A 24947-nucleotide genomic window follows, 5' to 3' on the forward strand; every position below is an offset into this window, starting at 1 on the left:
AACAGGGCCAGTTGGATAATAGCCTGATATTTTAGGAAGCCTTGGGATTCTCCTGGAGGAGCTGGAAGAAGTGGCTGGGGAAGCATATTGTCAGTAAAGTCACCTCAAAAGATTTGCAGTTCTACAAAGTATTTGATGGGTGCAATGGGGCATCACCCTTTCCAGATTTTATTTGTAAAACCTTACAAAAACAGGTAATGCTTTGTCATTCTATTACATTAAATCACAGTAGAATATGCAAAACACATCTGGTAAAACAAAATGTGCAAAAGTTCAAGATGTACAAATACTTTTGAAAGCCTCTTTAAAAATCCATTTCTTTCCTGGCTTCCGGTAATAAGAGGGTGAAAACAAGAGGTGAGGCCGCCCCAAATCTCTACACAAATTAAATCTGTGAAGATTAAATCCTAAAACCTGAAACCCTCCTCCAGAAATCAAAGCTCACCGGATTTCTTTCTGTCAGGACTCTTTATCTCACAGAACTAATTAATAGGTGAAGTGCTGTACTTAGCCTTCACACAAACCCATCCCCGGCCTAATGCTTGGGTAACATAAGCTACCATTTAAAGCCACAGTCGATACCCTGACTGTAAATTCACCAACATGGCGGATATACTTCTTAATGCACCCTAAACGTCACCCACTAATACTTCAGGTGACGTGTGAAGGCCGGATCGCGTTGAAACACAATCCTTCGAGGAGCTGAGCTCAATCTGTGCAAACAGCTGAGGACAATTGAAAGATTGTATCTCCTCTAATTCCTTTAGCTTCCTTGAAATTTCAAACAGTAACAAGTTTCTTTTTCCATTCACCTTTTGGCACTTCCTCTGGACCTTGAGAGGTAGAATAGGGAAAGAAGTGCCCGTTTCCTTGAGCAAAGCAAGAAGTTTGGCACTCCTCCAAATTTTCCTCTGTTTTTATTCAGCCAAGAGCTTAGTGTAATTCTGTACACTCAGGTGCAAATATTACTGCACAGTTGCAAGAAATGTTCTTAACATGAGGTTGATAAATAAGGCATCAGAAGGGAAGATTAGAAGCAACTACTTAGAAGTCAGCTTCTATTGATCAGCGAGGAAGAGCTCAGTAGCTGCGTTTCTGTTGACCAACTAACTGAGCAAATTGGAATTATGAAAATCAATTTGATTAATGGAAACAAAGCGATTTAGAAAAAATTTATGGTTTTTGATAAAAAATAGTTTTGGTGCTAGGATGAGGTGGCTCTCCTGAAATTAGCATATTCCACAAAACTGCCATGGAAAAATGTTTTTTCCCATCACACGAGTCACTTGTCCACCTGCAGGGTTTTACCACCGGTGGAAAAGATGAAGGAGACGACAGGAAGTGGCTGGAAGATGATGACTCGGCGTGTTTTTTGACATCGCATGAACAACCTTGTTGTTACAGTATTTGTCACCCGTGATATTTTTTTGAACCTGTTCACCGTAAGCTAAAAAAACAGTAGTACAATGTGTGAGGCTAAAAACACAAACCTGAACGCAGAACGTGACTTTGATGCCACATTGTGTTGACTTTTGAGTAATTTGAGTAATGGCCTTGTTTACCCTCCAAATGTCAAGAGTCCTGGCTAATTCAGAGCAAGACCGATGGACCAGAATGAGATTCACACACTTAAAACCTTTAGTAAAAAAAACAAACAAACATGTTTTTATCTTTTAACACTATCATCCATGAGTTAAAATAAAAGTGTAACTCATTGCTTTTATTTTAAACAACTGGTGCTCCATTGATCGACCATTGTAATTTTTTAGAAGCTGCTAACCACCAGGTTGGTCACATAGTCCTTCAGTCTCACAAATTGTGGTCTGTTTGTGAAGTAGTTATTGATCGGGGTATTTGTTGAGGCCTCCACCTGTATTCTAGAGCTTTTGACAAAGCAAATCTATGGGGGAATTTCACTGCCATAATTTGAGAGCATGCATTTCAGTCTGAAAGTTTTTCTTTGTTCTGTCATTTCTTCCTACATCCAGTGGGCGGCGCAGGATGCTGCAATCAATAGTAGCCACACACACTAGAAGGAAACAAATGCACCTAGTATAACACTCTCATTCTATTGGCTGAGAGGTTGCCAGGCGATGGCCCTTTTTTCCGAGAGGTTGATAGGCAACGGTACTTTTTTTTTTTGGAGAGAGATAGAGAGAGAGAGAGGAGAAAAGAATTCACGAGTGGAGATTTGATCCGAGCATAGAGAAGTTTTGAGCGTGAAAAGAAAGGTTAGAGACAACGCTGAGAATGTTTGAAAGAGTGCAGACGTTTTGAGTGAAAGCATTACAAGTTCTGAGGAAAACAACATGAAGACCTGCTTTCAGACTGAAAATGTGTGCTCTTGACTTATGGCAGTAAAAGTCCTCTGTACAAATCATCTTGAATTGGGTTAAATGCACTGGAGAAATCAAAGAACGTGATCCTCACAGTTCAACAGCCCATTGGGTCGTCTCAGCAGTACTGGCCTGGTAAGTCGACCTTCATTCACAAGAGCTCATCACACATTTTACTTACCAGGTCAATGTACTTGTGGCTTTTGATCCTCAACCACCAATTTGATCTGGAGATGGGTTCACCTGCAAAGGACAGACATGGACACACAACCCACCACCCACCACTTGTCCACCATTTGGTTCACCCACTTGGGTGAACTCTAACCCATAAATCTCAGCTCTTTGTTCCCAAAAAAGCAGATGTAATTTCCTTCACTGGATGCAAATAGCCATGAAAACTTCATAATGGTGTTGTCAGCACATTCTGGATGACTTTAAGAAGCAATTCATTAAATTATCCCTTACTATTGAGACCATTTGTGCTAAAAGCTGACAAACGTTTAGCACTCAGAAGCAATCAGATATGTCTTTATTTTGGCACATAAGTAGCCCTCTAATGGCTTTTCTGTGTTTCACTTGTAAGGAAATGGCACCTCTAGAACAATCATCGGAAAGCTTAAGAGCTCAAGATGGATGGAGCGGCATAGTTATGAGCAGTGGCTGTTGCTGTACCATGGATCTCCAACTCCACTCCTCGAGATCCGGTGTTCTGCAACTTTTAAACGAGTCTCTTCAAGGTATGTTGAATAATGAGGTCAATAGCAGGACTCCAGAGAATCTGACTGCACAGATGAGGTAATTATTCAGCCATTTGATTCAGGTGTGTTGGAACAAAGACTAAAAGTTGCAGGACACCTGGTTTGAAGACCGTCTGTGGAAGAACCTCCAAAGTCGGTGAAAATAGCAAGCGAAGATCACAAGACATGTAAGACGCCTCACAGATGAAAAATATAATCTGTTGACAAAGCTAGACAGAGTTTTTATGGAGTTTCCATGTGGTCTAGTGGCTGGTTTGTGAAACTGTCTGTCATTTTGAGCAGATGTGTCATAGTGACCGCATGGAGGAACCGTGTAGTCACCCAAACATGTTATGAAAGAACCGGTCACTCAAGATATAACAGACAAAAGGAAGGGGGGCTCGTCACAAGCAGACACATCCAAGCACCGGTCCTGCAGTTCTGTCTGAAACACTAGAATTAGCCTTTGGGATTTTATGGTGGACTGACTGAAATTAGGTCTCTGTTTTGAAGTCATATTGACCCTTGCTCTAGAGAAACATTCATTCATCTGCTCTCACAAACCACCACATGTCCATACGCCGATACTCTGGTCAGTAGACACCCAGGGCATATTGCCTTATGACAGGAGGATGCTGGGATCAAAGCCAAGACTTTTTGAATGCAAGACCCCTACCACTGAGCCACAGTAGCCTATTAGGATGGGACTAAAGACTGGATCTAGAGGAAAGGAACCAATGTTGCCAATAACATGATGGGACACAACAGTGGTGCTCTTTTACTTATTGTTTGGGAACCAATAGGTTATGACTTTAAGTCAGCTTTGATTGGATTGTGGACGACCCTCATGGCACAGTGTCCTTCATCTGACCACTTTCCCTTTTAGAGGCAGCACCACGGTTCTCTCTTTCATGTGGAAGAGTTTATCTGGTGACATCCTTTCCTGAAACAGAACATGTGATGGATTAGCTTGAATGTCGAATTCAATTTAGGCAAAAGATCTGAAGGACGGTCACAACTGCAGATATGGCCTTCCTGAGGGATGATGATTCAGCTCCACCCTGAATCACTGGCGTGTCCATCCCAAAGCGAGTGACATGTCATGCTGAGATGGAACCGTCACATCATCACAAACAAACAGTTTCATAACCTTTGAAAAGATTCAGTTTAATAAAAAAAAGTTTCTACCTCGTCAGACTGTGGTTTTGTAGAAGCAGGTCGAAGATGAGGAAATGTAATTGGATGAAAAGGGAGTCCTTGCTTTCCAATGTCGAAAAATCCAGAAAAATAAAAGATATAAATTCTCCAAACTTATTTCATTATTCGGATAGGTTTGGATGTACTGTCAATTTTTTAAAAAACTTTTTTATCATACATTGAATTATTTTCTCCTCTAATATTTCCTCTTTGTATTTTAAATGAAAAATATTGTATAAAAAAAAATACCAATTTAAAATGAGAAAAAATATAAAAGGATACTAATAAAATAAAATAGAAAATTAAATGATGATTATGTTAAATTAACATTGTCGAAAACTATTGGCTATATGTCCACATTAATTTATTTTACACCTTATAATCAAATAAGTTTGGAAGATTTTTCTTTTGTATGCTATATTTGGTCCATTAATTACTTTATCAAGCCATTTATGTATTTCAGTGTTTATTCTACAGCCCCCTAATTCAAGTGTATAGATTTTAAACAGCAAAAAAAATAAATAAAAATACTTCTGTGACATGTTTCATTTGAAAATGGTCCTTCTAAATATTTATCCGGGTATGTTTACTAATGGACCTTACCAAGCTCCGCCCACAACCAACCCACGTGACCGCAAGTCTCACAAGTAAAGCCTCGTAGCGCGTTGTTTCTATGTAAACATGACTCCATTAGTGCATCATTTCTACCGGATTTTCACAATATATCAGCTACTACAATGGACAGAGGAAATAACAAGTTCATGTCATCATCTGGGAGGAGGTTACTGGTTTCTCAGTCACAAGCTGGTTGCAAACCTGAGGCCAGCAGGTGTCAGTCGGTCAGTTATGGTAGATCTGAAATTTGGTTTGATGACCTCAATATGAGAAGCTACAGACTGATATGAGGAACCAAAGAGCTCTGTTAAGGTAAAGAAGCCATTTGTTTGTTAAAATTTTATGAAATCTATTTGTTCTTTTTGATGTTTGTTATGAATGACGTATAGTCACAAATGAACGAGGTAATTAGTCCAACGTTTAGAAACTACAGCGGCTGTAATGAGCCACAGCAAAGGTAAACAAAGGTAAAATAACCCGAACAGGTGATCAACTCAAAACCATTAACCATTACCTTTTTAGTCTGTCTCTCTTTGTAGTTTAAGCACACTTGTTACCGTATCAACCGCCAGCGCCCCGCAAGACGAGCAAAGATTACGTTAAAAACATAACATCCAGTCCGTTACGATATCAAGTTTCCAGGCTTGATATTTATTTCTGGATTATTAATCAGCGCTTCCCTGAACACAGCGATGGTTGATTGACCAGCTGTACTTTGTGCTAGAGTGGCTAACACGAGTAACAATTTAGTCCAAAGCCTTTTCTGCTAAAATAAAATCTTTAGTGTGTGTCAGATACAGTACACATTGCATATTGATCTGTTTAGCTAACGTAACACTGTGTAGCAGACAGGCTTCAAGGTGTAGAAGTTGTATCAGAACTGCTATTATGCTGTACTTAGCTAACGAAAAGCTCGTGTTTGTGAGACTGCCACCCACGTGACCACGTAGAATGAGCATCAGCCAATGAAAAGCGGCCCCTCTGGTAAGGTCCATTCCCATATTTTGTCTGTTCTTGAATTGTTCACTTCAAAAATTTCTCTACTCTCTTAATACGATTGGGCAAGCAGGTGTCCGTCTCAAGATGTTGACCAATTAGGAAAAAGGCCCAGTAATGTAACCTATCAGGTTAGGGGGCGGAATCTTGAGTTTTGGTAAAGAGAAGGTGATACGCGAAAAAGATAAAGGCGGCTTCCTTAAGCGCCGCGAGTCCGCGAGATTTAAAAGTTTAATGTTAGTAAGTGGTTTTAATGTTAGCCCTTTTTATGTTGCGTTTTACTAGGCAGTACTTACTGTAAGATGGAGAAAAAAATATTCAATGACTGGCGCCGAAATTGAATTATGTCTACTAGCTCTGTTATGAACGAGACATGGACGCTGTTCCGCTAGCTTCTCAGTTAACGGATCAGCTGAGAAGCATTCTACTGATGAACCAAAGGTTTCTGCACCGTGTTCTTCAGTAAGTAGAAATATTTCATTAGGATTTATTTGGGTCTTTGTAATATGCATTATGAGCTAATTTGGGATTTATATAATATCTAACTAGTGGACTATGATGAGCTGCCACTGAACCTGCAGCACCGGAAGCGCTCGAGAACTTTCTCTGTACTGCCTGAGGTTCATCTTTCCACTTATGGACAGCGGAGAGAAGGAGCCTGAAAGTTCATTTGTCCAAAATTGGGTTTCCATCGGATCATCCTATCATAGCTGTGAGTTTTTAGGGTAACCGAGAGTTACGCATAAAAACCCCCACACACTTACGAACTTCAACAAGCCCGCTAACTTAGTGGTACCACTAAATAGTAAAATCCTAAAAATCCCGGTTTAATGTTTTGGTTTAACAGTAAGAGGTGTGATTCTCCAAGATATGTTGTTTATTTCTTTTTAAATATTTTTCTGCTAATGAGTTGAAGGTTTAGGTTTGATTTTAAAGCAAAGTGTTAAAACAAATTTTGCGCATTTTTCTAAGGGCGTTTATGGGAGTTTGTCATTTCTGTAAATATTGATTAGCTAACCCAACTATTCTAACCACCTCCTTTTGTCAAAGTCAGACTTTGGGTTGGTTGAACTACATTAATTGGCATATATATTGTAGATACTCATGATCTAGTTCAGATGCATAACATGATTTATTTCACCTAAGGTGCTTTGGGAAGATAAAATAAAGTTAAACTGCAGTGGGTGGGCGATCATTACACATTTTGTCCGGATTTGTCCTCCGTAGACTGTTGCAAAATCTGTGACTTAATGTAACTCTTGATGCTTCCACTGGGCTTCATATACTGAATTTCACTTGAGCATATTATATAGATAAATAAAATTGGGATTGACTTAATTGAAAATGAATCTGACTGGATAAATTTGACGATGTATTTCTGTGACGCTGTGTCAGAATTTGACCCGCTTGTCTTAAATCGGATTAAAATTACAACTTTTGTGATGTGGCTCTATGTAAATAAATGGAACTGAATTGAATCTTTAGTTTTAAACATGGAGAGCGACTTCAGAGCAACAATAACCTGGAGGAGAAAAAAACCCTTTCAAACAGATGCCAGCATTCCAGACCAAGTTACGACATGGAAATGATTTGACTTGAAAAGACACTCCAGCGAAACGAGGTGAAGCTTGCGGAGCGGAGCTCTCCATCCATCCTGTCTTTTGCGAACCGAAATTTAAACAAAGTCTCAGTGATGCTGCTCCTGAAGTAGTAAGTGGCGCCAGAAGTTTGAAATGAGTTTCATGTTGGGCTCCGCCAGCCGTTTTCATTTTTCATTTTTCCCCCCATTCCACGGTTTTGAATAGTGGAAAACATGATGTTCTGCTGGCTTCCAGCTATTCTAAAATCCAAAACATTGAGCTTTGAACTGTGGAAGATGAAGGTGGGATGGTGTTTATAAAAATATAATTCATGTATTTTCTTTGTATTTATTCATGAAGATTACTTAAGCGATCAAGGCCCACAAAAGCCAGATAGATGAATTAATTTATTTTTTGTTTACACGCCAAAAATCCTTATCAGCATTTTGCATCTGTCAGTGTACACATGTGCACCAATAACTGTTGCCGGATGTTTTTGTGGGCACATTTGTATTATCATTTTTTGTTTTTAGAATATTAGCAGCTTTTTTCAACAATTACACTCAGCATTAAACAACCTAACCTTTTAAATATTAGTGGGCTTCTTAAAGGGGCAGTCTTATGTGTTTTCCAGGAACATAGTGGCATTTCATAGCATAATCAAATAACTATGTTACCTTTTAGTTGTTCCTTTATATCCAATATGACTTAAAAGAAATATGACTTCCAATTTTAACTCTTTGAAATCGGGTCTCTCTCTCTTTAAAAACTCCTGCTCTTTTTTGAAACTCTGCTCTCAAGACGTCTTCACATCATTGCTCCCCTGTAAACCTTTTAGCACCGTTTTCACCAGCGTTGAACTGAGAAGGACCTCCTATAATGAGCTCATCAGCTGTTTGCTAATTTCTGCTGGCTAGTCTGAAGGAGCTGAGTTGCGGAGTCATCGGGGAGGGCTGCTCTGTGAGTTGGAAACCTTGGGATTTGCAGCTCTGACAAGCAGCTACGTCTCGAAGGCGGGGTTAGGGCTACCCAGGCGTTTTGCAGAGCTGGATGGTTGCCATGGAGATTAAAGGATTAATCAGACATTCATTAAAGAATCTAAGCTGCACTCCTTGTATGTTTTTGATGAGGGAATAACATTATAACATAACATGAAGGTCATATTTCCTCAATTGGGTTTTATTCAACAACCAAATATTTTTACCATTTTCTGTTTTATTGAGAAATGTACAAACAGCTGAACATTCAGAAAGCTGACTGTCTCTCCTTGTTCATAGTGTGTCTGGGAGTGAGCTTGGATTAGCTCAAACTATTGAAATGGTTCTGTGACATTTCCAGTCACAATCCTTTTTTTTTTTTATGCTGCGACAAACAAGTCTGTAAATCTGAGCATGATGAAGGAATGTAAGCAAGATTCTGATTTTATCTGCAAATTTTACAGGGGGAGTCAACCAGACACCCATTAGAGGTTATAAATCTCAGGATACAAAGGAAAACTAAAGATTTATTTTTAGTTTCTTGTCTCCTGGCTTCTCATAACAGGCTGTCAGAAATATTCTCAAACGGCGTTTTCTGTAGAATTTGGTCAGAATTATGGTTACGAATTCCACATGGTCAGGACGGGCAAAAGTATTCATAATTAGCTTTTTACATTTTTGCAAAAAACCACAAATGCCACTGTGTTTATCTGTTTATCCATTCCGAGATTCTGCAACCTGCAGCTCTTTAGACATTTCACCGTGGCTCTTAATTACTTTGGCCAAAAATCCTAAAATATGTAGCAATGTTTTGAAATGTAAAGGGCATTTAAAAAAAAAATTCTAGGTTTAAAGTGCATTTCCACAAAGAATGACACCAGCCAGGTAAAGAGTATTCTATTTTTAAAAGTAATTATTTGACATTAGGTTGCAAAAAATGAATTCTTAATAAAGAAAATATTATTTAAGTGAAAAATAAAAATAAGAACAAGTTTCTTGTAGCATAAAAGCAATTAATTTTATTAGGTACTATAAAGAGAAGCTATTTCATTTCTAAGAGTTGCACATTTTTTGTTTATCTGGACTGAAGTGAAAAATGGCTCTTAGTTTTACAAAGGCTGCTGAAGCTCTGGTGTATCAGATAGAAAAAAAACAAGGTATTAAATAACTGGGAAGTAAAAAAAAAAAGTTTACCTTTGGACAAATGGGCAAGGACACTTTGGTAAAGTTGCCAAAAGAACTTTGCATAAAAGCTCTCTTTCTCCTGTACCTAATTTAGTGTCCATTATTTTTGGAAGGCATTCTTTACTTGTTGCCATGAGGAGAGGAAAATTTGCTCCACGATTTTGAATCTATTACCGAGCTGTTTCTCCTCAGTCTTGGGGGACTCAAGGGAAGTGTAAAACAGTTCAACAAGAGACCACCAACAATGGCCATTTTGCTAGAACAATAAACACTTAAGAAGCACACTGAGGCCAGTAGTGTCCCAGTTTTCCCAGCTCACTTTAGGACTCTCTTGTTCCGCCTGCAGCACAATAAGTCACCATTAATAATTCAACCTCCAGATATGGAGAGAGATTAAGAAGGCAGGGTCTGACATGTCACTTAGCACTTCAGCTGTTTGGTCCCTGTTGAGTCTTAAAGATCAAGTCTTTGAAATGTCAGAACATGTATTGGTATGAAAGAGAACAAAACATTTCAGTGGAAGACAATACGATGACTATGACAGCCAGTATTTTGTACACTTTTAGGAAAGCAACGCAGACATTGAGTCAGGGTTTTATTTACGACACGATTAATGCTGACCAACTGTGCTGGTGCGGTTTGGTTTGGAGCCCACAGTTTGGGAATTCACTGAAAATAACCCTGGCGCAAGCAGGCCTGATGAGAACGATAAGACTTCGGGGCCAAACTGTTGAGCTGCGAACCGCAAAACCCTAAACAGTGAGCTGAGAGGTCTCAGAGGGCAAATTAAACTAAACAAATCCAATTGTCAAGAAGCAACTGCAACTTTCTCCCAGAATGAGTTACAGCTTCCTGTAACTCATTCTGCCAGGACCCCTCTTCACCGGTGATGCTGGTGAAGAGGGGAAACTTCTCACTGTTGTTTCTACTAAACATGTTTCTCTGTTTTGTGTGTTTGCATCCTAAAGTATTCCTGCACATTTATCTTGATCTCATTTTGTCAAGTTAGAATCACAAACTTCAGTGGGATTGTATGACACTTGTTGCAACAGTCAACATTTGTTTAAACAAAAATCCAAATGACCTGCCCTAGATTCTTAGTTAGACTTTGATCTGGTCTTTGACTAGGCCATTTTAGCTCATCAATATGCTTTAAAACTACTCTTGTAGCTCTGGCTGGAGGCTTAGGGTCATCTTCCTCCGTCTTGGGTCAGACCTCAACTTTTAAAAGAGGAAAAATGTATGTAAATTTAAAAAAATTAAAATTATATAAAGTGATTTTCTGACGTTTTTTTTTTTGTTAGATTTTGTTTTTTGCAGTTAATTTGAGGAAAATTACAAACCTTTCCATTGTCCGGAATCTTGGGTTGTTTGTGTATTTTTGTTTGCTTGTGTGCATTTAGTGTCCTAAACTGAGTTTTGTACCAGAACACGGATCTGTGACGTAGTTGTACCAAGCTGCACCACTGCAACCAATGGTAAAAGTCAATTGCTTTGGCACCATTCAACCTAAGGAGACCAGCACCACACAGTTTAAGGCAAAAAAAATTGCTAAACTTAACAAATGTACACAAAAATGTTAAAACTCTCACAAAAATATTAAGATAGAACCCCAAATTCTATTGTCTATTAAGACAGTTAATCTGCAAAACAATGCTGAGTCGAGGGTTGGCTACAGATTTATGGATGTGATGTGACACAGCGTCTAAAGATAAAAAAAAAAATTGCCATTCTGCAAGCTGCTTCTGTTTATCCTCAGAAATACCAAACTATCTCAATCTGGTTTCATGTGCAAACACAGAAGATATTAATGAGCTGTGAATGTGCAACCTGCTCGCCAGCACATGATATGCTTCATATAAAACATTGTTATTTGTAGAGATCTAACACTGACCGTAACTGAGGCCTCACCTCTTACTCTGCATTTACTGTTTTAGACTTACATGGTGACTCTCTCCAACTTGATACTCCACACAGCTGTAGAGTCTCACTGCAGTCCATGTCCTCTGCTCCTCCAGCGCATAAAACTGTCATAAAGTGAAAGCTACAGGCTCCTTTAGTCTGAATCAGCTGCACGTCACGTACTTCCTGTTTGACCTTTTTAGTGTCAGCACCGTGTAATAATCTGGATTCGAATCAGGAAAGGCAAAGCAATGACAAGTAAACAAAGGCTGCAAGCCGTCCAACTGCAACTTTACAAACATTACGTGTGGATGTGATGTCAGTGCATGAGCGGATCATTTCTGACTTTTACTGTAGGCGTAATATGGAAACAGGAACAGCACATTATGTAAGTTTTAACTTTGGGAAAATAAACAGGCCAATGTGAGACTATGATTACAGTGTATCCAGTCTCTACAGTGATGCTGGATTTATAGCTCCAGTATGTAACTTGGATAAAAAGAAAATAAATTTTACATATTTGTTGAAACTGTCGCTACGTCGTGACACTATGAGACAAGTAATCTTTGAAAAATTGACTTTCCCTTCCTTTTCCCATGACTAACCAAAGACATCCAATCAGAGCCAGTAGAAGGGTCTTAGTGCTGCCAATCTGGCTTGTGTACGCAATGCTCACACACACACTCACACACACACACAGCTTCTTTCTGATAGCAGATTCTACCATGAATGCTAACGCTAGTTAGCATGGCCACCGATGACGGTGGATAAATTCTTTAAATTGTCCTTTGGAGTGAATCTGTGCATGCGTGTTTGTTCGTCTTCAATACTCGTACTACAATACAATGAGATGACAGATTCTTTTTGTAGTTTATATTAGTCTTAAAATTGTTTGCGTTCTCATTTACAGGAAGCCAAAAAGGCTAGTTGCCAACTCTGGACTGGTCAGCAAGGAGGTCTTGAGAAGGTCCGAAGCTATGTATAGTAATTAATGCCAGTAATAATGCTTCTTGTGGTACAGACAAGAACCCACTCTCTTGTCTGTACCATATTTCTTAATAATAATTCAGTTATTTTGGTCATTTTTAACCCTTTCATACACTAGTAAAAAAAAAAAAATCCCGTGTTGAACAAAAACAGAGCAAAACTAGTACAGAAATAGACAAACCATTCGAAGTGTAGACCGAAGAAAAGTGTAGATGGAAGTCTAAATGCTGAGCAAATAATTGCTAGCCGAGCCAGTGGTGAAGTCATTAGTGAGCAGTAGTGGTTATAAATCTTTAATAAGCAGCTCGAATCACCTTTAGCAGCGTCCACTGACATGTTGGGACAGGAAGAGGGACGTGATATTTTGCAGTAGCCAAAAACCCGTACACAACCTGCAAACATTCTGTGACGTTTTCAAAGCACCGTCACTTTTAATAAAGGTGTTATTTTTAAATCTTTTTTTTTTCCCCCTTCCTCCAGTATAGGAAAAAAATGATAATCACCGTCCTGTTCAAAGTCACATTTAAAGCACTCTGACTGAAACGCCAAATGCTTCCATTACAGAGCCATTAGTTTACATAACTTGTTATTCCCAGCAACCCTCACATTCTCGCGCTTCCGCTCTGGGAGACGCCGCCGCCGCCGCATGCGAGGCAAGAGAAGGACCCTCAAGCAAGCGGTTAACTACAAAGCGCTTCAATGTGTCGTGTTAGAAAAAAACAGACAAAAGGATGTTTTTAGTTTCCTCCATCCTGTAGGAAATCTCGTCTTTACAATTTGTGCCAGTGTCGTTTTAGTCAGCCATTTGTGATAAAAATCAAACATCCTTCTGCTTAAAGGAAGCTCTGGTTGGCTCCACCCTTCCTAAATACAGGTTAGTGGGGTTACTGGGAGTGTGTCAAAAATAAAACCAAAATGTTACTAAAGTGGCTTTATTTCTGACCAATCCTCAGAGGGCCAAAGTGAGAGCCTGTGCGGGAAGTTCATGAATCCCCCAGAGCCTGACTGACTCACCGCTCCCACTGACAACATCCACAAACATTTGGTAGGTTGAATAACATGTTAATAAGGTTTGATCAAACAGCTTTCGGTCAGACAGACGTGAGGTCAGCACTCTGATAAAGTCTTAATGAAGAGGAAATTTTAGCAAAAGCTGATGGAAAAATGTTTTATTGCAAAGTTTCTTTAGTAAATTTGGCCAAAAACCTGTTTTATTCCAATGCGATGACTAAACTTTTGGGCACCAGCTCAGAATGACTTCCACCGAGGCTTTAAATGGTTCAATCAGCCAGGGAGAGAAGAATGTGTTGCGGGATGATTTTGTTGTTATAAAAACTCTGGTCTGATTACATTACTAGAAAACGTATGATGCAAAAATCCGTTCATTTTTATATGTATTTAATTGCGTTTGAAATGTGTTTAAAGAAGCAGAGCCAGTTTCCAGGCTCGCACTGATGCTCTTCGACACCTGGAGGTTCATAAAGAGGAGAAAATGAAAACACCAATAAACCACATGTGTTCAATGTGGGGTTTTTTTTTCCTCCCTGTAAAAGGCCACAGATGACTGAAAAATCCAAATCCATCAAAACTTAGCTTGTAAAAAGAAAAAAATTAAAACTAATGAAGCCTGAAATTGTTAAAGCATTTTCCTTTCATTCAGACTAAAATACACAGTGGTATGCCACGGTGCTCACATGTCAGTTTAATATTGTCTCATTGCAACCACAAACCTTTAAATAGCGGATGATGTGAAGTGGAAGGAAATTTTTACCAGAAAAATTACAAAAATTGCAAAATGAGATTTTATTCACTCCACTTTACTCTTATCAAAGTACATTCTAGTAAGTCTAATTCCCTCATAAAGTTACAAAATTACTAATTGGTTTAATATGTTGGTAATGTTATGTTAAAGGGTAAAGCTAAAGTAAGTACAGTTGGGGTTTTTTTTGTGTTTTTTTTGCTTTGTAATCTCAAACTACATACCAAATCTGGCTGGTATTAGAAGACTCAGTACGACTGCTAATGTTAGCGCTGTGTGCTACGTTTTATCTCCTAGTTGTCAGAACCGTACTGCGTGTTCTGAATAGTATTGCATAAACAGTTTGACATTGTTTTTGCCATTTTTGTCTTGAGGATCAAGTGATTATTCACTGATGATCTTTGCGCCAGCGTTCTCTCAAGTCGCTGACTATGTCAAGGCCTTGTCTACAGGACATGTTCATGTGAATCATGGTAGCATCTGCTAGCTCAAACATGAAAGGCTGCTGTTGAAATCTTTGAATCTATCTAACAATAAAAAGTTTCTGCGCCGCTAAATAATCATGTCTCTATCAAATTGCAAAAAGTAGCCATACGGGTTGGAGTGCAACGCTGTGCAACCTGGATGAGGTCGGGGTCTGACGTTCCTCTTTAGAATTTAAAGGGACGGCATCAAAGCTAGTTGTTGTACCTCAGAACAGGGGTGAAAGGGCGGTCTGCAGAGCTATAAATAACGAGGAATTCAGACCAAAGCATTTCAGTTCCACTTGATATAGATCTCGACTGAATGATTTAAATGTGAAAAGGAAGGATTTAAAAGCATGACACGTCTGGTTTATTCCTGGACGGAAACCTGCCAGGACGTGAAACTGGAGCAAAGGTTCACCTTCTATCTATCAGGATAATAATCCTAAACACAGCTAGAGCTATAATGGAGTCATTTAAAACAAATAGTCATGTTCTAAAATGGCCCAGTCAAAGTGCAGGCCTAATCTAATTGAGAATCTATGCCAAGACTTGATGACTAATGGACACAGAGTTTCTCCATCTGATCTGACAGAGGTTGAAAGACTTTCTGCTGCTAACACAAAAAGTTGGTTCTACAAAACAAGCATGTCACACTTTACAGATCTCTAAATATTTTAAAACCACAAACCATTTTCCTTCCACTTCACAGTAATTAGCCACACCATGTGCTGCATAAAATCCCCCCAAAAGTGCATTAAATAAATGGAGGCAGTAAGGCAAAATGTGAAATAGAGAAATCATAAAATGTGAGCACAAATAAGCACATTTAACGAGACGGCAAACGATCGAGACTGAAGAGGAACGATTCTAAAAGTCCCTGATAACAAACAGCAATCAGAGCTTGAAATAAACCTGGCTGACGGCGCTACGAACCGACCAAAACAGGGTTCCCTTGAGCTGGTTTAACGTAAACAGGAAAGCACACAAATCGACGCAAATAATCAAAGCGAGCAGCTGCGATTCTTTCCCAGACAGAGGAGCCAGTGGGTTAAACGCAACTTTAAACTGAGTAGAACATCCCATGTTTCACCAAACGCTTAACGCATTTTTGTCAACACAAAGTTTATGATGAGAACTGCTGAAGATTGTAATCCAGAAGACAAATACAAATGTGTAATTTGTCTAAAATGACTGCTTTTAGAAAATCAGAAGGAAGCTGAACAGTGACTTGAGAGACTGACTCAGGAGTGTGTGGATGATAAACAGCATATGAAGCAATATTAAACAAAATAATTAACTTCAGATGTAAACACACTTCCATTCAAGTCGTTTATGATCCAATTTATCATGATTGTTGATGTAATGCTACGTAAAAGCCTGACTTGTTAAGAAAACTAAGAGATTGCAATTAATCATAACTTAAATTTCAGTGGTGGAAAAAGTCTCTGACGAGATTCGTATTGGAACTAGAATCAGGAAGGGCGGCCATCTGCCTCCAACCGGTTGGGAGATGAAAGTCTGATGACAGACAACGAAAAACCTATTGAAAGGCTCATTCCAGCACAATTCCTTTGGCATCGTCTCTTTTCATGACGCCGTTTATCAGAAATCAGTGACTGTACCTCACAGGCCTCCGTTGAGTTTACTGGCGGGGCCGGCGGTGGGAGCACTCATCGTCTTTAATGCATCCCCAGACTTCAGAATGCATCCAAACAGATCGATACTGGCTGGCGGGGCTGAAAACATGTTGCTCAGGAAAATAACGCTGAAAGGGGCCTCAAGCCCTGCGAGGTCTCATAAAGCCTTTGGTCTGTGAGTTTTGTAGGAAGAGACTCAAAGAAACTGAAGCAAAACCTTTTTTAAATTAAATAAATAAACCCCTAAAAACTACAATAGTTTCCCTGTTTTGCTTGTACCTTTTGCAAAGACGGTGAGCAACCTTTTATCATAATCATCGAGTGAAGCTGCAGTACATAACTCTTCTAAAAATATATTTTTTTACACATCTGTTGAAATGGTATGAAACGGATATGTGGAAGAAAAAAATCGAGCTCCTCTGCCTTCTCCCAGTGCCAACTAGAAACAACCAATCAGAGCCAGGAGGCGGGTCTTAGCGCTGTCAATTATGTTAACCCTCCTCCCCTCTTGCCCTCTGCTACATTGCTTCCCAATAGCAGTCTGCTAGGAATGCTATTCCCAGTTAGCATGGCTACTAATGACTGCAGGTAAACCTTTCCTAGAATGCAAAGATGTTCCACCTCCATTGGCATATTTAGCAGAATGTACACAACATTGATTGACAGCGCTAAGACCCTCCTCCTGGCTCTGATTGGTTGCTTTTGGTCGGGAACTGTGCATTCACTCATACGGCAATAGTAGCTGAGTGAGGAGGTGAAGATTTGGTGAAGATCGTTTCTCGCATTATTTGTCTCATATTATGCTGTCACAACATGGTGAAAAATATTTTGTATAAACGTTACATACTGCAGCTTTAAATATCATATTTAAACTACAAATCTAATTGGCGAGATGCCCCATTGGTAGCACATGTTAAGTTTAGACACCACCAAGTCAAGCCCCTCTAACCTGCGCCAGCTTGCTGATGTAATCTCCACAACCTCCAGAGGTGAATGCCGATGGATCCATAAACGTCTAAAGTCATGTTGTTTTTCTGAAGGCAGGGTTGAGACCAGACACTTTTAGCATGTCATTAATGATCTTTATTGGCTGTAAATGGCACTCGTTCCACAGAGAGCAAAGGCAGCTTTTGCACGACTTTCCTATAATTCTCCGTCACAGTGAGCTTTTAGTGAATTAGGACGGGTTCGTCATCCGGTGACATCAGTCTCACCTCGTTTTCAAGCTGCCGACAGCCTCGTTCAGCAGGGGAAAATTATGTCTCTGGTTACCTCAAGGCTGTTAGGAAATATTACTTTAAAGATTTAGAATAATTGTATGGTTATTCAAAAAAACATGGCTAAATTATTAATGCCACTGTATTTTTTTTTTTACATTTTAGCTCAGTTAAAACAACAAACAAACATTTTTGTCCAATCTCTTTTTAGCATAGCTGGATGATGTCTTTCAATTAGATCTTGACATTGACTGGACAGTTCTTTTAGATCCATCTTCATTCTTTGATCTAACTCAAACTTTGTCTATTAAGAGCTGTCACTTCAACCCTGGTTGATATTTCTGGTTTGCATTGTGCATCTTATTCTGCATCAAGACAGACACATTTCCCTCGGATTCTGCTCCTTTAATCTGCGGGTTTCCACAAGGGTCGTTTCTGGGCCCATTATTCTTCCACTAGGTGGCAGTGTTCTGCCTTTTTCTGATGTCTCCTATCACATCTATGGAGATGACATCCAGTTGTATTTCTAAAATGGCATGGGCTAGAAGGCTGTCCACTGTTATCCAGTGTTTGTCTCAGATTACTGACTGGCTCTCCTGCAATTTTCTGGTTTTAAAAACAAGCACATCTGGGGAATATTATTCATCTGTTATGTCGTCACATTTGGACTACTCTGGTATCCATTTCAAGCCTGGAAGCCGTACAAAACCCATGTAGCCATGATTTTTACTAAATCTAGTAAATACACTCCAATCACTCCAGTCTTCTCTATACCGGATCAGAGTGGCAGGTCAAATTTGGTTTGATGTACTTATTCTCACCTACAAGGCTATGTGAGATGTTCAAAGCTTGGGCTATTGCTTCTTTAACAAAAAGCGACTTCAAACTTCTACTCAATTTTCACTCTAACCTACATAGTGTGGTCATTGGTGTTTATAATGCTGTTTGTTCACTAATATTTCTTTAAAAAAAAAAAAAAAAAACAGAGGCTTCTAAAGGCAACTACTTACACCGGATCTATTTAGGGTTGTTATAGTAATCATAAATGTCATTTGTCACCAAATCTAATTTTGCTTACATTGACCCCAAGAGCAGCCTGCTAAATGAACATCGATAATATACGATTGATTGTTTTGTGTATCCTTTATACCACAGGTGTCAAACTCCAATCCTCAAGGACTCGCTGACCCTCAACTTTTATATGTGCCTCTGCTGCACCACACCTGAATAGAATAATTAGGTCATTAGTAAGGCTCTGGAGAACTGGTCTATACAAGAAGGAGGTAATTAAGCCATTTGATTCCAGTGTTTTGTACCTGAGGCACATCTACAAACTGCAGGACAGTGGCCCTTGAGGACTGGAGTTTGACACCCCTACTCTATACCAATACAGCGGTGAGCGTCTGTTTGCTGCCACTCTGTCCTTGATGGCAACTGACCAAATTTCCAATTCCAAACAAAATAAAATGTTTGGCACAGTGTGTGAGAATGTGGGAGCTTTTCATGAGAAAGGAACATGACAGCTATTTATCATAAAGTCAGTTTAATCAAAACAGAGCATGGAAATACCACTGACCGACCTCGACTTTCAGAACCTTGGGGAGAAACTTCCAATAAGTTGTTTATCAGTAAGGACTTGTTGATCTTTACATCAAACAGCCGACGCGCAGTCACGTGGTTACTGGACGTCTGTTCTCGCACAAACCCCTCAAGGTCCAAAGGAGGCTATTACGAGTTCACAAGTTTAGGATTGACGACCTGCAACATCTCATTTTATTTTCCATGTTACTGAACCTTAAAAAAAAAACAACAAAAAAAAACAGTGGGCATCGATGATACGTTCAACCGCAGCGTTGGCCCAAAACCGAACATCAACCGAACTTCAAGGTTTTGGTCCAGTAGTGCAGACTTCCTCGCGGTCTCAGACAATTGCTTCTCAAAACATCCTCCTCTCTGGCTGAAAAGAAAAGTTGGAAGCCTTGTAACACTATTTTCTGCACAAAATTCTGACCAGTCACATAAAAGGTTCGCAAGCAAAGGAGGGGAAAAAGTTATTCAGGAGGGTTCCTACCAGGAGGGGCGGGCGACACGAGCCTGAGAGCAAAATGACACAATTTTTGTCACACAACATTGAGAACTGATTTTGACTGTTTGGCCCAACCATCTAGATCCTGTAAGAAATCACTCAAGCAGAGATTTTCTCACAGTATGAAGTAGACTCCAAGGTCTCACAAAGCACCTCTGGAGAAGATGTGAAGCTATCTACATATATCAATATATCAGTCAAGGGTTTTGGAACTCCAGGAAACCCCAGTTTCAATAACAACGTCTTTCCGTTACAAATGTTCGCAAGACTTTGTCAACATCCCGCTAATTAATTGCGGTGTTACGACTACATAAGAAATGCTATTAAAATCATGCGATAAGTCATTAAAAAAACATTATCCTCCGATCATCTTCATCATATTTTCATCCAGTTGTTGATCACATGATGTGAAAAATGTGCTTCCATTGCACACTTATTGCGACATGTCCAATTTTTGCTCTAGAATGATTCAGTCTACCTTTTATGTAAAACACGAGTTTTTGTGAAATTGGCGTGTTTCCATGAAGCAGATTTGTGTTTGTAATTCCAATTTGTACAATTACACAGTCTCTGGAAACGCATCTAGCAAGAGCTATTATCCTCAAAGTGAGTAAAATCGGTAACCTTCCAAGTGGTAACCAGTGGGATGGACTCGGACTGCTTTGATTCAACTGAGAAGGTGGATGTCATCCATCACCTGGGTGGAGGACATCCAGGTGATGGAGGACATCCATGTGATGGAGGACATTCAGGTGATTGAGGACATTCAGGTGATGGAGGACATTCAGGTGATGGAGGACATTCAGGTGATGTCCTCCATCGGTGCGGGGAGAAGGAATTTTTTTTTTCCATTTAAAAATACTACTTTGTACTACAGTGTAATCTTTAATTATAAAAATTGGTTGGATGATTTTAAACGAAAAAGCAAAACCAGAAGGAAATTTGTAATGGGGCAAATGCTTTTTCAAAGCACAGAAAATTGCAAAAAGTTTGTCACTGCAGTATTTATGACACTCGGACCAGAAACTCAGTTCAGGCTGAATTTCTTTTAAGTGAAAACAGAACATGGTGAAACCAGCTTCTTTTTTTTCTGCTGCATTTTTTTGTAATGAGCATCAAACCATCATGAATCTTCAGGCACTTTGCTTCTCTGTGTTTTCAAAGCTTAATTGATCTTCAGGAAACTTGTACTGTAATGGTTTTGTTTAGGCTTTTATTGCTAATGAATTGTGTTGGATTTTAGCTAGCCTGGGTTCGAACAATAAACCTCCGCCTAATCTGTATTACGCTTTGACTTCCAGAACTACATAGTTGTCTGTTTCATCTTTTCACAACTGTGATTAGGATTAATGCGTGTGCCGCCATCGAGACCAGGATTCCTTAGAAGATCTATCTCAACAAGAGCTTCCCGGTTAACTAACGGCTTTATTATTATTATCCTGATCAAAATGACCACTGATCAAGATTGACTAATGAAGCGGTAAATTGAGAGCTTTGCCGTTCAGCTCAACTCATTCTTCAACAAAATGGCTGCAATCGCTCCAGGAACCGAGATGCTCCAACTCCTCTAGCGACCCTGAACCCGAGCTGGGTTTACGTCACACCCCAGTTAACAGTGTGACGGTTGGCGAAGTCAGAGAAGTCAGGATTTCAAATGTTGATGCCCAACAAAACATTAGCTGCGTTTCCGATGACCACATAGTTAGAAAAATTGAAAGTTTGAAAATAAATATACTTAATGGAAACACACCAACTTTGGAAAAAAAAAAAAACCCTCATGTTTTTTCGATAAAGAGTTTATACGCCAGGATGAGGTGGTTTTCCAGCTGTATTGCAATTACTGTATTTCGCAAAACAGCAATGGAAACACTTTTTTTTTTATATCACGAGTCACATGATCAACAACTGGATGTTCTTATTGGTAGGAAAGACAAAGAAAGTGGTAGGAGGAGGATGGAGAGGCAAGTTTTTTGATGACTTATTCCATGAACAAACTTATTCACGTGTGATTTTTGTTCCTTTTATTAACGCAATTGCAAAATTATGGGGTTTTTTTTCGACTTTAATCGAATACCAATTATTTCCCATCTCAAATTGATCTGCCCGTTCTCATCTGACATCAACATGTTCTTCTCTTCCAAACACCTGCTGCTCACTGGACATTTCCTCTTTTCTCAAAGCTTTCTCTGCAAACATGAGAAATTGTTGTCTGTCAATCCCGTTAGTTGCTGAAATCCTCAGAGGAGCCTCACTGGCACCAACAAACATCAAACCTCTTCCTTTGAAATCTCGCCAGGCCTAGTTGTCTAAATGAGCCACTGCCTTTTGTTTGGCTGATTTGCTCTTTGTGTTAACAAGCAGCTGAACGGGTGTACAGTGGACCACCAGTGTTCACGAGGATTAGCGACCACAGCAGCCTGTAAGTAGCTCAAATCTGCAAATACCCAAAGCCTCCTCTAAAAATGCTTATAAATATCTATTTTAACAGTTCAAGCATCAAATATAATATTAACTGTTATATTGTGTAATAATATAATATAAATACGCACAATGAAAACTGTCTTGGCACGACTTCGTACTCTAATATCAATCTAATCCATACGCTTTGAAGTGTGCAACCAATCAGCATCAAGGAACAAAAATGGCTGGAGTGGCTCAGAGGGTAAAGTTGTCTTGCAACTTTTACCAACATTTACCATTTAAATGGCGCGCCGGCTTTGCAGACGTCGGGTAATATTGTGGAGAATCGGCAAATCTTCCGTGAATGATTTGAAGTTACTTTCCGGGTTCACGATATTTTATGGTAACGATGAAATATTACCACTACACTGAGGTAGTTTAGATATTTTAACATGATAACCTGAGTAAAAGAGCCTATTCATACTTTCCGGCTTGTCTATATTTGGGCATACACAAATAAACCAGAGTCCTTTATCAATCCCGGCATCGACTTCAGTTGAAATTCCTAAAATCACTTTCAAACTTCACAAAACGACAAATGTAGGTCGGACATTGATTCATGGCTTCTCATTATAGTGATTAAGGATATTTTCTTCCAGCAGATATAAATATTTATAGCGTTAATCTTTAGGGGATGGGGAGAAATCATCTGAAGTTTACACTGGAACGGATTATCAAATACAGTTCAAGATTTTCCAAAGAAAGTAAATTGCGCAATGAATCTCGTGGGAGTCGGGACGTAACGGGACACCTGCAGCATCTCTTGATGATGATTCTGATGCTTTCTAGCATGAAAATGTCGTAGAACAGCGCAGGAAGTGTACCCTCAGTCTAGGACTCAACAAGCTTTACTTAAACGTATCTCCATTATGTTTAAGTATGGAGATAAGAATACCGGAGTAGGCCAGAGTCGTGGATGTTTCCGTTATTGTCTAAAACGGGGAAGTGGTGATCCTAATGGGAGCGCGTGAGTTTCCGGACCGTCTGGCAGAGAGAAAGCCACTGTTTCTCCTCAGGGAGCTATCAGTCTGCGGCCGCTGAGGCCCGGCAGATAGCTGCGGCTTCCTTGTTGACGTGCGCTCGCCGGCCCACTCAAATATTCCCCCCGTGATGAATTATATCCAGGAACATCTTTGCTCTGTCAGACAGTTTCTGGCTCGTCCAGGGACTCTTGAGTGTGAGGCTGTGACATTTTAAAACATGAAGACCAAGAGTAGTTGTCCTCCTTCATTCCGAAGAAATGTTTTGTCTCTGTCAGACCTGACTCACTGCGAGGCGAAGCTGTCTGAGAAGTGTTGACATGCTGCAGAATCCTCGTGTGCTTTTGGAGGTTGTTGATATATATTTTTAATGTGTTTAAACATATTTGTGGCCTACACGTCATCACCCTCCTAAAATAATGGCCTGAGTAATTTTTTTTGCCAATTTGTTTTTGTCCCCCAAAGCATCTTTTGGCCAAAAACTGGCTTATGCCTTTAATTTAGGAACATGATGATATGTAGATTTTAAATGGGAAGGTGTCGTGGATTGATCAGAGTACAAAGATTCTCCTGTTCCTCCTGATGCTGTAGTTAGGACCAGCCTGGACATTCACACTTCACCGGATTGTTGTCGCTGTGGTTTCTTGTGGATTTAACTGTATAGAAATCGTGGCTTATGATCCCCTTCTAATTGGACAGCACACTAATGGCCAATCTGAATCTTGTGGCAAATTAGCATCACGTTCTTAGTGCAGTAAGTTTATTGTACATAGGAGAACCTTCTTCTCACGGATCTTTGATCTGGGATTTAATTCAGTGTCAAGACTAGTGCTATCAATCGATTAAAAAAAAAAAATGTAATCACAAGTTAGAAATTGGATTCTTCCTCTCTCGTCTTTTCTCTCCAGCCAATAGTTGTACCACCATATCCGCCTCCTGAATCAGATATCATCTTACCTCCTCAGAAAAATACAGGTTTGCCTCTGTCACTCGCTTTACTGTCAGTGGTTTTGAAGAGATTCCAGCAGAGTGAGTCACAGCTAATCAGATGGAGGAATACAACCAACAGCTTAAACACATTTAATCTAATGCAGCAACACAACTTTGTTCGGCTAAAAAAAGTTATCCAAACAGAGCTCAAACCTTATACCCAAATCGCCTTTTTTTTTTTTTTTTTTAGCAAATTCACTGCAAAATTTCTAATGCAAATATCTTAGTACACTTGAAATGAGACAAAATTAACTGATGAGTAACATTTCAGCAAGATATAAGTGCTTGCTTTAAGTGAACAATTCCTTAGTATGAATTACAAAGTACTAGTTCCATTGGTGGATTATTTCACTTATATCGTGGGAAAATATCTTATCAGAACCAGTGATAATCAGTGGAATTTATACTTTTTAAAATCAATATTAAGGAATTATATACTCAAAACAAGCTTCTGTATCTGGCTGAGAATCTGCGTGTGTGTGCGTCTTAAGAGCATATTTTTAGGAGTTTTTTTGTGTGTGTAGTTTCGGGAACTGACGGTCTGACGGCTGTCTGACCATTACTTCTGCCGCGCCCCTCCTGAGCGTCGTGCCAAATCCTCAGGAGGGTTAAACTATAGAAATGTTTCCATCTGTACCTTGGTGGAGCTAGCATCTACACGTGGAACTAGATCTCGTAAACCTAATCAATGGATTTGTGTGCAAACGAAATCCCAAAAAGCCCCAATTCTCGGCCAGACAAGACTTCAAGGATATAGTAAACCATGAAACTAGATCCATGTCGGATTTCATTGTGTGTTCCAACATGCCCAAATCTGGAAGAGGTTCATCATGTCTGCC

The 24947-nt window shown here is 39.5% G+C and overlaps 1 long non-coding RNA gene across 1 annotated transcript in view; it reads left to right on the forward strand.

Annotated features, from left to right (window-relative positions):
* Window positions 1-6071: 6071 nt before the first annotated feature.
* The window catches only part of LOC122822063, a 31226-nt gene continuing 12350 nt past the window's right edge, over window positions 6072-24947 (forward strand). Inside the window, exons 1-2 of the long non-coding RNA XR_006369099.1 lie at window positions 6072-6343; window positions 6431-6593. This is a non-coding gene — a long non-coding RNA (uncharacterized LOC122822063). The remainder of the gene's footprint in view (window positions 6344-6430; window positions 6594-24947) is intronic.

The sequence above is a fragment of the Gambusia affinis genome, linkage group LG19 (assembly GCF_019740435.1).
Source record: "Gambusia affinis linkage group LG19, SWU_Gaff_1.0, whole genome shotgun sequence".
Classification (NCBI taxonomy): domain Eukaryota; kingdom Metazoa; phylum Chordata; class Actinopteri; order Cyprinodontiformes; family Poeciliidae; genus Gambusia; species Gambusia affinis.